The sequence below is a fragment of the Chrysemys picta genome, chromosome 11, assembly GCF_011386835.1.
Source record: "Chrysemys picta bellii isolate R12L10 chromosome 11, ASM1138683v2, whole genome shotgun sequence".
Lineage (NCBI taxonomy): Eukaryota > Metazoa > Chordata > Testudines > Emydidae > Chrysemys > Chrysemys picta.
In genome coordinates this window covers 9,882,854-9,894,629 of record NC_088801.1, presented here as the reverse complement: position 1 = coordinate 9,894,629, position 11,776 = coordinate 9,882,854, and the positions used below count along the sequence as shown (strand labels likewise).

Below are 11,776 nucleotides of genomic sequence, written 5' to 3'. Positions count from 1 at the left end.
ATCTACAAAAACAGCAAGACAACATCTGTTAGTCTTTAAGGTGCCACCAGACTCCTTGTTGTTGATGCTGTAGAATGGGAGCTTTGAATCTATGCGTTTCTTCAAACAGAGAAACAGTCAAACAGTCAGTGATCCTGACAGCTGAGAAGATTAATCAATGGAGAGGCCGTCTATGGATAGATGTAGTGAAGGATTCGGGGGGGGGGGGGCTCCCTCCCCAAAAGGCAGTGGGTACAGCTAGGAGCCACAGCTCTTAGGCCTTGGCTACACTTACCGGCAAGTTCGACGGCTGGAAATCGAACTTCTGGGTTCGACTTATCGCGTCTAGTCTGGACGCGATAAGTCGAACCCGGAAGTGCTCGCCGTCGACTGCGGTACTCCAGCTCGCCGAGAGGAGTACCGCGGAGTCGACGGGGGAGCCTGCCTGCCGAGTGTGGACCAAGGTAAGTTTCAACTAATTCGAAATAAGGTACTTCGAACTTCAGCTACGTTATTCACGTAGCTGAAGTTGCGTACCTTAGTTCGAATTAGGGGGGGTAGTGTAGACCAAGCCTTACTGTATCAAAGCCCACATCTTACAGAGGTGCAGAATGAGGCTCACAAACTTAGGAGCAGAAATCTGGAAGTGAAATGGACCAAATTTCTCCACAGTGTGCAACTCTTCTATAACCTGTTTTATAATCAGCACTTCTGACATCAAAGTGTTGACACTAAGGTGATATGGGTTTTGTGCTTGACAAAGTCAGATCTCATCAGACTGAATTTGTGGTATCAGAGAATGTGGTGGGTTGGTGGTGGAAGTATCTCTGTAGCAGATTCAGGAAAAAAGGCCATGAGGCTGGTGAGTGAATCCTCAGTGGCACAGTACTTGGTAAAAGGTTTATGTGAGATGAGTGTAAGGATAGTAAATTGCATGCAGCCCTCCTGGGAAACATCATGAGAGCCCCCAAGTTGAGGAGACAGCTGTCATTTTGACACTCTAATTTTGCTTTGTAATCTAAACTCTGTGCACAAGGATAGAAATCTTATCTACATATGACATTACATTCAAAGTTGTATTCCATGTGGGGAATGCTTCCAGCTTCCTTTAGCTGCATCCCTCCTGCCAGGACACCAACACTCCTTTCTCATGTGTGCAGGACATATTGGACTAAACTGAATTGATACCTCCTCATCTACTCCTTCCAACCACTTGTAAGAAGCCTCTTCTTCTCTGAAGTGTTCTGTTTATGCAGACCAGATGCAGGACTTTGTGTTTTTTATCACATTGTACCAGTCATCATGCCTGCAAGCTCGCTGGGGCAAGGACATTCACATTTGTTTGGCAGAGTTTACGTTTTAAGGAGCTCCTTACATGCTGATGGGGCAATATAAATAACTCTGGCTTTACACTGTATGCAAGTGTTAAATACAGAGGGCCAGAATCTGATCTCAGGAACACTAGTGAAAAAAAAATAAACTAAGACAGCTCTATTTGTTCAGATGCTGTATGGAATCTGGGAGACACTTGAGGATATTAATATTGTAAAATTGCAATGAGTTGTCAGATATGTCATTTAAGATCTGCAGAAATGTTATAATTTGCCAAATATGATAATCTCATTTGTATCACCTTTGGATATTGGGTTATAGATACGTATGTACGTCTGTATTACAAAACTTGTGCTATGCTTCTCGGTGACACCCTCAGACAGTTTGTCATCAGCATTGCCTAGCCTGCTTGATGGCCCATTAGCTATACAATTGACCCACTGAGAGAAGGCAAGGGATACACCTTATTACTCAGCAAGGCATGCCGGGGCATGCCTATGGACAGAACTGTGAGGCTTCCAAGCCATGTGCTGGGCAGCTTGTGTTTGAAATGAAGTAAGCACAAGCTGCATGGCAAAAGACTATAAAAGGCAGCTGCATCTTCTCCATTTTGTCATCAATCCTGCGTCTTACGTCTGGAGGAACTTTGCTACAAACTGAAGCTCTGAACAAAAGACTGAATGTGGATGTGTCCCAGAGAGACTTTCAAGCCAGTACTGCTAGGAACCTCATGGACTTTGAAGTGTTGTTTATGTGACTGCTTTACCATTTAACATCTCTCTTCTTCTTCTTTTTTCTTTATAAGAAATCTTTAGTTTTAGATACTAAAGGATTGGCTGGCAGCATGGTATTTTGGGTAAGATCCAAACCTATATTGACCTGGTAACGTGGCTGACCCTTTGGGGTCAGAAGAACATTTTGCATATGTGAGCAGTTTTTTAAATAACTTCTCACTGTACTGGACTTAGGTGCTGACTGGGAGCCAGAGAACTGGAATGCAATAAAGGGGGCTATGTGATTTCTTTTTTGCTTACTGATAACCAGTGGGGAAGGGGGGGGGGGGAACAGAAGCAAAGTTTGCGACTGGTTAGGGGGTTTAACTTCAGTGTTACCCACCAGTCTTGGGAGTATCTACTCTCCATTTTGCAGCCTGCCCTGACCTTGGTATTTCCAGTGAGGGCTACCCAGGCAACAACCTGCATTTATACTGGAGTAATAGAGCTGAATTTGCATCACCAATTTCACATATAGCTAGAGAAGGTTTCACACGGGTAACTGGGTTTTAGCATATGTATTTTTGATTCCATGGTTCAAATAGGCTTCCAGGTCCAGATCCTCAAAGCTATTTGGGGGTCTCACTCCCATGGAAATCAATGGGAATTAGGCACCTAAATACCTTTGAGCATCCGGGCCTTGGATACTACAGTGATGCATAGTGGTAGGAGACCTGAATATAGGTGGACTCGTTGATGGGCTGGTTTGAAGACTCTACTTAAACTCGCACCATTAGAGACTTAACTTTGGATTTTGTGCCTGATACTGGATGGGCTTGTTTTACAAAGTGAATGAGGCCAGAGTCATTGGTCCTCTTGGCGCCATGAGCACATGGTTTTAGCAGCAGGAAGCTGCTCCCTTCCCAGGAACACAGATGGTTCATCACCCCACCTCCATACCTGGAGAGAGGGGATGGGAACGGCTGGTACACCCACTGACTGCAGCCACCACAGGATGTTTACTGTGTGGGATTCATCCTCTTACTTCCTGCTGCATGCAGGGAAGATGAAAGGCCCACACTCCATGGGCAATGTTCCTCCCATATCCCTGCTGTGGCAAGGGCAATTAAAGCCCAACCCTTTCTGCAACATAGAGATACAGGCCCTATTTCCTCATCCCACCCTGCCAGCTCAGTGGCAGTATTGTCAATATCCCCTATTTAAAAATCAAGCCAAGCCCTCAAAAACAGAAGACTGGCATAAAAAGCATACAATTTAAAAAAAAAAAACACAATACATGTGGTGTTCCTTTTATTTGTCTTCTGGTTTCTGACCCTTTGGGTAACATGTCCAAGCTTTTCTTTGCAATGAGGGCCAGAAACTATTTTTCTTTTAAATGATAGCGGAGAATCTCCCCTAATCACAGGACTCCAAGCTTAAAATTAATCAAATATCATGAGACTCATGATAAAAATCGCATCCGCTGGTGACAAACGTAAGTGTCCCACGGGCCCCTCCTCACAGCATCCCCTGGGGCTCCTTCCCCACCCCTAGGACCTGGGACTACCCCCGACGGGCCCCTCACTGCAGCCTCCTCCAACAGGCCCCTCTTCGCGCCAGCCCCTCCCCCACCGGTGCCTCAATGCGTCGACCCCGGGGCTTCCCTGGGGAGGAGCGAGCGTGTCCCCCCCCCCGACACGGCTCTGACTGGGCCCGGCCGGGACGCTTCTGCGGCGCGGGAGAAGGCGGGTTGTGTGAAGGCGCCGCTCCCCGGCAACGCCTCCAGAGGAAGCGTGGGGGCGGGGCGCCTGACCCTTAAGAGGCCGCTTCCCGCCCCGGAAGTGAATGGGAGAACCGGCCCTCAGCACCCGAGGAACTTTACCCCGGAAGGTTTTCCCGGCAGCTGAGCTCCCTCACCGTGTCTCTGCCTCAGCAGCGCCCCCTCTCGCCGCGGAGGCGGCGTGACTAACCGGCCGGCTCCCACCCCCCAAAAAGCCGCGGCGGGCAACGCGAACCGGCAACTTCGAACGTTCCTGATGTGCAGCAACGGCCCATCTCGCGCGCAGACTCCGGAACCCCGCAAGGCCTGGGCTGATCTCAGAGGCTACCCCGGTGGCCGGCGCGCGCATGCGCAGCTTGTACGCTGATCTCATATCAGCCACGCTTGGAAGACTTCCCCTCTCGCAACATGGAGCTCCACGGGAGGTGTTTCCGGCCGCTCTAGCCTTTCCCGGAGCTCCATGGTGAGAGGGAAAGTGGGCAACAGAGCGCCAGCCTAGTGCGCATGCGTCCCGCCTGCTGGGGAGGCTTCTCGAGGGCGCGACAAAAATGATGCGCATGCGCGCTGGGCATTCGCGCTTGCCTGTGAGTCCTGCCAGTGGGCGCTGAGTGCGCCTGCGCTCTGGGGGTTCCATTCTTACCCAGCTCCAGCAGCAGCAGTGGGGTGGAGGAGGAGAGCAGCAGCCATGCACTGCAGTAGGAGCAGCGGGAATTAAGCGGGATCTGCTGCTCCCATTCTACTGCATGCACCCTCCGTAACGCCCATGAGTCCAGTTTTACTTGCACCCCCCATCTGCTGTTCCAGCAGCTCCAGGTAAAACCCCAGTGTCATGTAGCATGGGGTCGATATGCGGGGGGAGGGGGTGGCAATCAGCCCTTGGCTTGTTGGGGTGGAGGGGGGGATGGAAAGGGGGAGGGGAAGCATTGTGTGGTGAAATCAATAGGTTACAGAGCTGCCTCTGCTCTGTGGCTGTGCTGTGCACAGTTGGGAGCCTGACCGGGGCTCATGGTTAGGGGAAGTACATGGGCTTTCCAGCAGGGTTTGTTCCTGGCAGTTTTGCCCAGCTTATCAGGGTTTGAAAGTGTTTTTTTCTAAACATAAGGATTTTGTATTCTGTTGCACGCACATGAAAGAAAAGACTTGGAAGGCACTAGCACTGTGGTTAGCCCACCGTAGGAAAAGCTGTGGGACTGTAATTTCCAGAGGGAATGCACTTCCCTTGTTCCAGACATTTTAAAAATGGACAAAGCAGTATAGAAAACAGTGTCAGGATGAATTCTGTACTGGCTGGGAGGGGTGAACTGGATGACCTAATAGGGCTTTTTCCTCTGATTTGGGGATGGGTTTTAGAAATCTAAACCGCGGGGGCTGGGGAGTATAGACTCAAGGCTTTTGTTTCATCCTTAACTCTCCCTGCTGTGCTTAGATCTGAGATTAGTGCATGGCTGTATGTACTGCAATACTTGGGCACAATGGGCGATTTTACTATTAGTTCCTTGCCCCTTAATCTACGTTCTAACAATGTTTAGTTAGATCCTTTATTGTATGTTCTTTATTTAAAAAATCTGGCTATGTAATCTGAATAATTGACATAACAGCCTTTAATGATTCTTTGCGTGTACTACTAGATGTTCTTAATCTGTGGATTATCATGGTAAAGCACTTGCTCTGAATTGTGTCAGTGGGATCAAGGTTCTGATCCATGAATAACCGTGTCCCCACACAATGTATGGTCAATAAGAGTTCTGTAATACTTTAGTGCATATTTAGTAGTTGATACTGAGATTTGAGTAATTTGACAGTTTTCATGATGTACTAGTGATAGTGTCTAAAGCCAGGAGGCTAGAAGACTAAATAATTTGTTTAATTCAAAGCTGTTTAGAAAGTGGTGAAAACACAAATAATTTTGCTCATCTGCAGTTTAAAAGCATGTATTGATTTGAACAGATTAGTTAATTTTTGGGGTGTGATACCAGTCAGCTCTGTGTTCTTGGGGAGCCAGGGTGCAGTATCCAGCCTGACTCATGAAAGACACCCCTCCCGCCCCCGCTTAAACCAAAACCCATCAGAGGAAAAAACTTGCAGAGAGCAGTGAAGGGCATTGGGAGACACACCTAGACCCCTCCTGACAAAGGTGACAAGATTAAGACACCTCCATTAACATACAGAATGAAGAACAGAGACAACTCACCTAGCCTCATCTGCATGAAAGATGGGACAGGGAGACATCTCAATTTTGCATACAGAATAGAGAACAGAGAACCGCACTGAACTCTGGGACCAGAAAAGCAGGGATGCACTGCATCATGGGAATCTCTGCTCCAGATGTTAATGAACCTATGCCTGCCCACACCCAGCTCAGCAATTATCAGACCAACTCTCCTAAGGATCCTTGATTGATATCCAAAATACTGAAGCAGCCTAGTTGCATTGTGAACTCCTTGGAAGAAAACACCACCCATAGCCATGAACCAAGCTCCTATTGTCTAGCCCAGGGGTTGGCAACCTTTCAGAAGTGGTGTGCCGAGTCTTCATTTATTCACTCTACTGTAAGGTTTTGCGTGCCAGTCATACATTTTAACGTTTTTAGAAGGGCTCTTTCTATAAGTCTATAATATATAACTAAACTATTGTTGTGTGCAAAGTAAATAAAGTTTTTAAAATGTTAAGAAGCTTCATTTAAAATTAAATTAAAATGAAGAGACCCCCAGACTGGTGGCCAGGACCTGGGCAGTGTGAGTGCCACTGAAAATGAGCTCACCTGCTGCCTTTGGCACGCGTGCCATAGGTTGCCTATCCCCGGCCTAGCCTAAAGAAAACCCTTGAGTCATCAGTTTACCTATAAACAAATCTAATGGTCTCCCTTGAACCATTGTATTTTCTCTATAATAATCCCTACTCACCCTCCAGTAAGTGTTCTGATGCTTAGCTCCAAACTATGCATCAGTTCCACTGGGACTCCATCTTCTCCTGACCGATTGTGCTGGGGGCTCTGCCTGTCTCCAGCACTTGGGACCCTGAGCTACCACCATCACCTGGGAACCCCAACCAGTTCAAGCCTCATGGAGCGGGTGAGATCCTCCTCTCTCTCTCTCTCTCTCTCTCTGTTTTCCTTTCTACCTTAGGTATTAACCTTTAATAATGTATGTTATGTTGGTTTAGCCCTCCTTGTGTAGTTATCACTATTATTCAATAAATAACTTTTATGGTTAGTTGGTTGCTTCTCTCGCTCTTGCTGAACTTTACTCTTTTTTGTGTTTTTAGCTTCCCCCATTCACTCTACAGCAACGCTTCTTTTACCTAAGCTAAAGATCCCTGCAGCACCCAAAATACTGTGGGGTTTGCTCATCAAGTAGGTTACTGCCAGTACAACTGTGATGCGAGAGTGGGGATAGGGACATGCTGAATCTGGGACGCATAAGGTTAACCGCTTGAAAGTGCTGCTTGACCCAGTCCATGGAGCCCAGGGGCATATAAGGAGAGGTAGCTTGAAAGTGCTGCTTCATCCAGCCCCGTGAGTCCAGAGACATATAAGGGGTCAGCTTGACAGTGCTGATTGACCCAGTCCGCTCAGACTTGCTCTGTTAATGTATGTGTGGGTGTGTTCATCCGGTTCTGGGACTGGAGAAACCCAGCCCTAGGGAACCTAGGTCCTGCAGGTCTCGAAGAATAACCCGAATAAATGAGCATACCCCAAAGTAATGGGCAAATCTGGTACCAGGTGTTAGCATGTGTGACCAGCTTTGCCTTACAGAAAGATAGAGATGCTAAATAAACCTTTTTGTGTTGCTCCTCAGGATCTGTTCTGCCCTCAGATACGTATATGCCACTTCAATAGGAAGGGAGTCTCCTTACCCCTTCCTTAAAGAACATGTCTAAAAAGCGGTATTAGTGGACATACTGGATGGACACACTGCAGTAGGTTAGAGGCTGTGCAGAAAGAGCTATCCTGTAAGGTATATAAGAATTAGGACCGTTTAGATTGGGTGGTTCACAGTCGTCACTGCTAGTTTGATTGTGAAGCAGAACTTGGCAAAGCCTTGTTATAAAAATCTGAAGTAGGAAAAGATTTGCTTGCAAGAGCCTACCTGCACACCGTATCTTATTAAAAAGTGCCAGGCTTTAAGAGGATCCTGTTTTTGTTTGTTTGTTTTGCTTTAAAAAGCACTTTTTTTGAACAAACATTCTGATTTGGACATTTCATTACAGCTTAGTCTGGCTTCAGTTTTTACATTTGATCTGTCGTTATCACTCAGGCTATATCTACACTATCACTTTTGTCGGTTAAACTTATGTTGGTCGGGTGTGAAAAAAACACTCCCTTCACCGACAAAAGTGCTGGTATGGATAGCGCTATATTGCCTTCCGCCGCTCGTTGGGGGATGGTTTAATTATGCCAGCAGAGGAGCTCTCTCCCACCAGCAAAGAGTGGTACCTGGGAGACCTTATAGCGGCACAGCAGTAGCGCTACAGCTGTCCTGCTGTAAGGTTTGTAGTGTAGACATAGCCTCAGTGCCCAGTCCAGCTTCCACTGATGCCTTTTAATGGGAATTTAGATCAGGCCCTGGGTGAGTGTGTTACTATCCTCTCAAATGAACTTGCACAGGAAAATGATAAAAGACAAAAACACCCTATCACCTATTGGAGGTCCAGTAAAATATATTACCTACCCCATCTTGTCTGTCAATACAGGGAGATAGGCTTGTTGCTGGACCAGATTGTGTAAGCACTTGAGTGGTATGCTAAGGCCCAAGTTGTGGAAAAAAGACACAAAATAAGAGAGAAGGGGAAACTGCTGTAGGAGGGTCTAAAGGAAGCGTGGTCATAGTTATTTAGTCTACGTGTCTAAGGCCTTGTCTACACTACATGGGAAATTTGATCTAAGCTACGCAATTTGAGTTATGTGAATAGCGTATCTCAAATTGACATAGCTTAGATCTACTTACCGCGGGGTCCACACTACGTGATGTCGATGGGAGACGCTTTCCCATCGACTCCCCCTAGTCTTCTCGAGCTGGTGGAGTACAGGAGTTGACGGGAGAGCAATCTGCGGTCAATTTAGCTGGTCTTCGCTAGACCTGCTAAATTGACCGCCAATGCATCGATCCTCCAGTAAGTGTAGACAAGCCCTAAGATATTTATACAGCCCCATTATTGTGATGTCTGAGCTCTTCACGGCCTCTAATGTCTTTGTCCTTTCAACATCCCTCTGAGTTAAGGAAGGACAATTATCCCCATTTTACAAAGGAGGAACTGGGGCACAGAGAGGTGGAGTCATTTGCCCAAATTCATGCAGGATGTCTGTGATGGTGCAGGAAACTGAACTTATGTCTCCCAACTCCTAGGCTAGTGCCCTAAGCACTGGACCATACAAATCCCTCCCAAACCGCAGCTTCATGAGTTTCTGATAAGTAAATGAAAGAGATCTCTACTTTTTTGCTTATGTAGGCTGAGCTGGCAGGTGATGGGAGGGGCAGGATGTAATCTCTAGCCTCAAACTTGTAGCAGTTTTGCAGGATACAGCCGCTAAAGCTACATTTTACTAAATTGTCTAAGCTGCTCATCTTATCTTATTTGTTGCCTATCAACTACAGCTTCCCCCAGTGGTGCCTGTTTGGTGCTTCAGGAACCTGAGTGGTAGCATTGTAGCATCAGAGGTAATGTAACCTGAAACACTGAGCCTACTGCCTGACTCAGTTGTCTTCTCCCTGACCGTGCCAGTTTGGTGCTGCAGGCAGAGGAATCTCTCTTCCTGCTGTACCAAATGAGCACTGTTTAGATGACATAGAACAGCTTTTGACTGGGCAAAGGTAAATGATTTTGCCTGAGCCAGGCATAACGTGGAGGGAGCCAGAGTGAAATCTCCAGCCTTACCCTTACTCAGCTGCTATAGAGCTTGATCTGAAGGAACTTCACTATTCCAGTCCTGACCCCTGGGTCCCCCAAATCTATGGAGACTCCTCAGACCTGACTTACAGGTTTATTTGCTGACTCACTTCAACCAATGGGACTGAAATATGCAAATAAACCGGAGGGAGGGACAGGTGACTGGCTGAGCTATCTCAGTCAGTGCTCTTCTATCTGCAGCACCAAATGGTCACTGTGTGGAAATTGGATTTTTCTGATTGTCACCAAAATCCATAGGGTCCGTTCTGTTTACTTAGAACATTCTCTCAAATTTTGGAATCGATTGGGTGCGGTCTTCAAAAGTTAATGCATTACAAATAGAGAAATGCCATCGTTTCAATGTTAGGCCTCGCTTCTCTTGGCCAATAACTTATAGCACTACAAGTGAGACAGCAGCACGCTTGTGAGAGAAAGAAATACATGTGAGTAAACCATTTTACACTTTCCAGAGGGACAATTGTAAAGGGTGCAGATAAAGAAACTATACTGTCAAAATAACACTGTCTTGAAGTACTGTAGAAATCTTAAGTCTGAGCTGTGGCTGAAGTGTATCAAAATCAGACAGAAATTAATGATAACTTTTCTTGGTTTGATTTTTTTTGGGTTTCCTTATATGTTGGGCAGATCCTATAATTCTTTTCTGTATGATACAGATTCAGTCAAGGCCTGTTAGCAGTCTCTCTTAGACGGTGACAGCCAACTTGAAGTCTGGTCAGTTTCAGAATGAGTTATTGTTTCTGGTTCTACCCCCTGTCCTGTAGGACCATACCACCCCTTATGGTTTTACAATCCCTCAAACAGGGGAAACCGATTGGAAAAATCCACATTTTTTTGCCCATTGAGACAGGGCCTGTGTGTACCAAGAACACATCAGTTATTCTGTTACCAGGATGAATGGAGCAGTCATCCACCAGAGGAAGAGGGGTGGGTGTTATGGCATCCTTTTCTACATAGAACTCGTATAGTTCTGACCACTTATTTAATGGCATAGATTAGCTGAATGGTGCTTTCTAGCCTGTTCTGTGTTCTAATCAGGTTCTTATACTGCATCCATCATTGTGGTATCAGACTTGGATGCTTAGCTGTCATGGTATTCCAGGTATTGTTTGTATCAGGTTAACTTGCTATAAGCCTTCAAAAACTGTCTGAATCCCTTGAATGATCTATTTAAAGAGGGGAGTTGCACAGTGGGGAAACTGATGAATAAGGCTATGTTTTAATCACAGGTATTTTTAGTAAAAGTCATGGACAGGTCACAGGCAGTAAACAAAAATTCATGGCCTGTGACTTATCCATGACTTGTACTATATATCCCTGACTAAATCTTGGGTGCTCTGGGGCAGGGGGCGGCCTGGGAGTGCCGCAGGTGCTTGGGGGGTGACAGTCCAGGGTGGTGTCGGGGGGTGAGGTGGCCTTGGACCCCTGCTGCTGCTGGGGTCGGGCGGGGGGTGCAGTGGCCTGAGACTGCCCCAGCAGCAGCTGGTGTAGCTGGCCTAGAGGCTGCCCCCGGGCCAGCCACACCAGCCGCTGCAGAAGTCCCGGAAAGTCCTGGAATCCATGACCTCTGTGACAGACTTGCAACCTTATTGATGAATGAAATACGTACATGTTCTTCAGCATCCTGCACTGTAATGAGTCTCTCTGTAAAATTTAAGGAGATCATCTTCAGCTTCATTAGGCGTAGTTATTCCTCTTATCCAGGGATGATGATGATGATTTTTTTTTAAAGAAGCATAGTTAAAAAAGTTTCAACCTCTTAAGTTACAGGAGGGCAAAAAGGAAAGGTTTTATTTAAGGGCAATTTCAAACAGCTTTTGTCTTAATGCATATATAGTTTGTGGACTTATCCCTGCTCCCTCATTTAGCCAAATATCTCAAGGGTCTGATCCCCAGGGAGGGAGAGTGCAATAGTTGGTGCACAGCTTACTAAATGTGGGGGTGGCATTGATGTTAATTTTTAGAAAGGAAGTGCCTTTAGATTATTGCAAGGGAATAGATCTTCAAAAACATTTAATTTGTTTTCTCTAGTACATTCCTGACAGTGGAAATAGAATATCTGATCTCT

At 46.4% G+C, this 11,776-nt stretch overlaps 1 protein-coding gene across 19 annotated transcripts in view; it reads left to right on the top strand.

The window, feature by feature from the left end:
* The first annotated feature begins 3,896 nt into the window (after positions 1-3,896).
* Positions 3,897-11,776, top strand: part of CLASP1 (cytoplasmic linker associated protein 1) — a 265,392-nt gene continuing 257,512 nt past the window's right edge. For all 19 annotated transcript variants that reach the window (XM_042843075.2, XM_042843076.2, XM_065561475.1 and 16 more), the window contains exon 1: positions 3,897-4,617. The gene's annotated coding sequence lies outside the window, so the exon portion shown is untranslated. The remainder of the gene's footprint in view (positions 4,618-11,776) is intronic.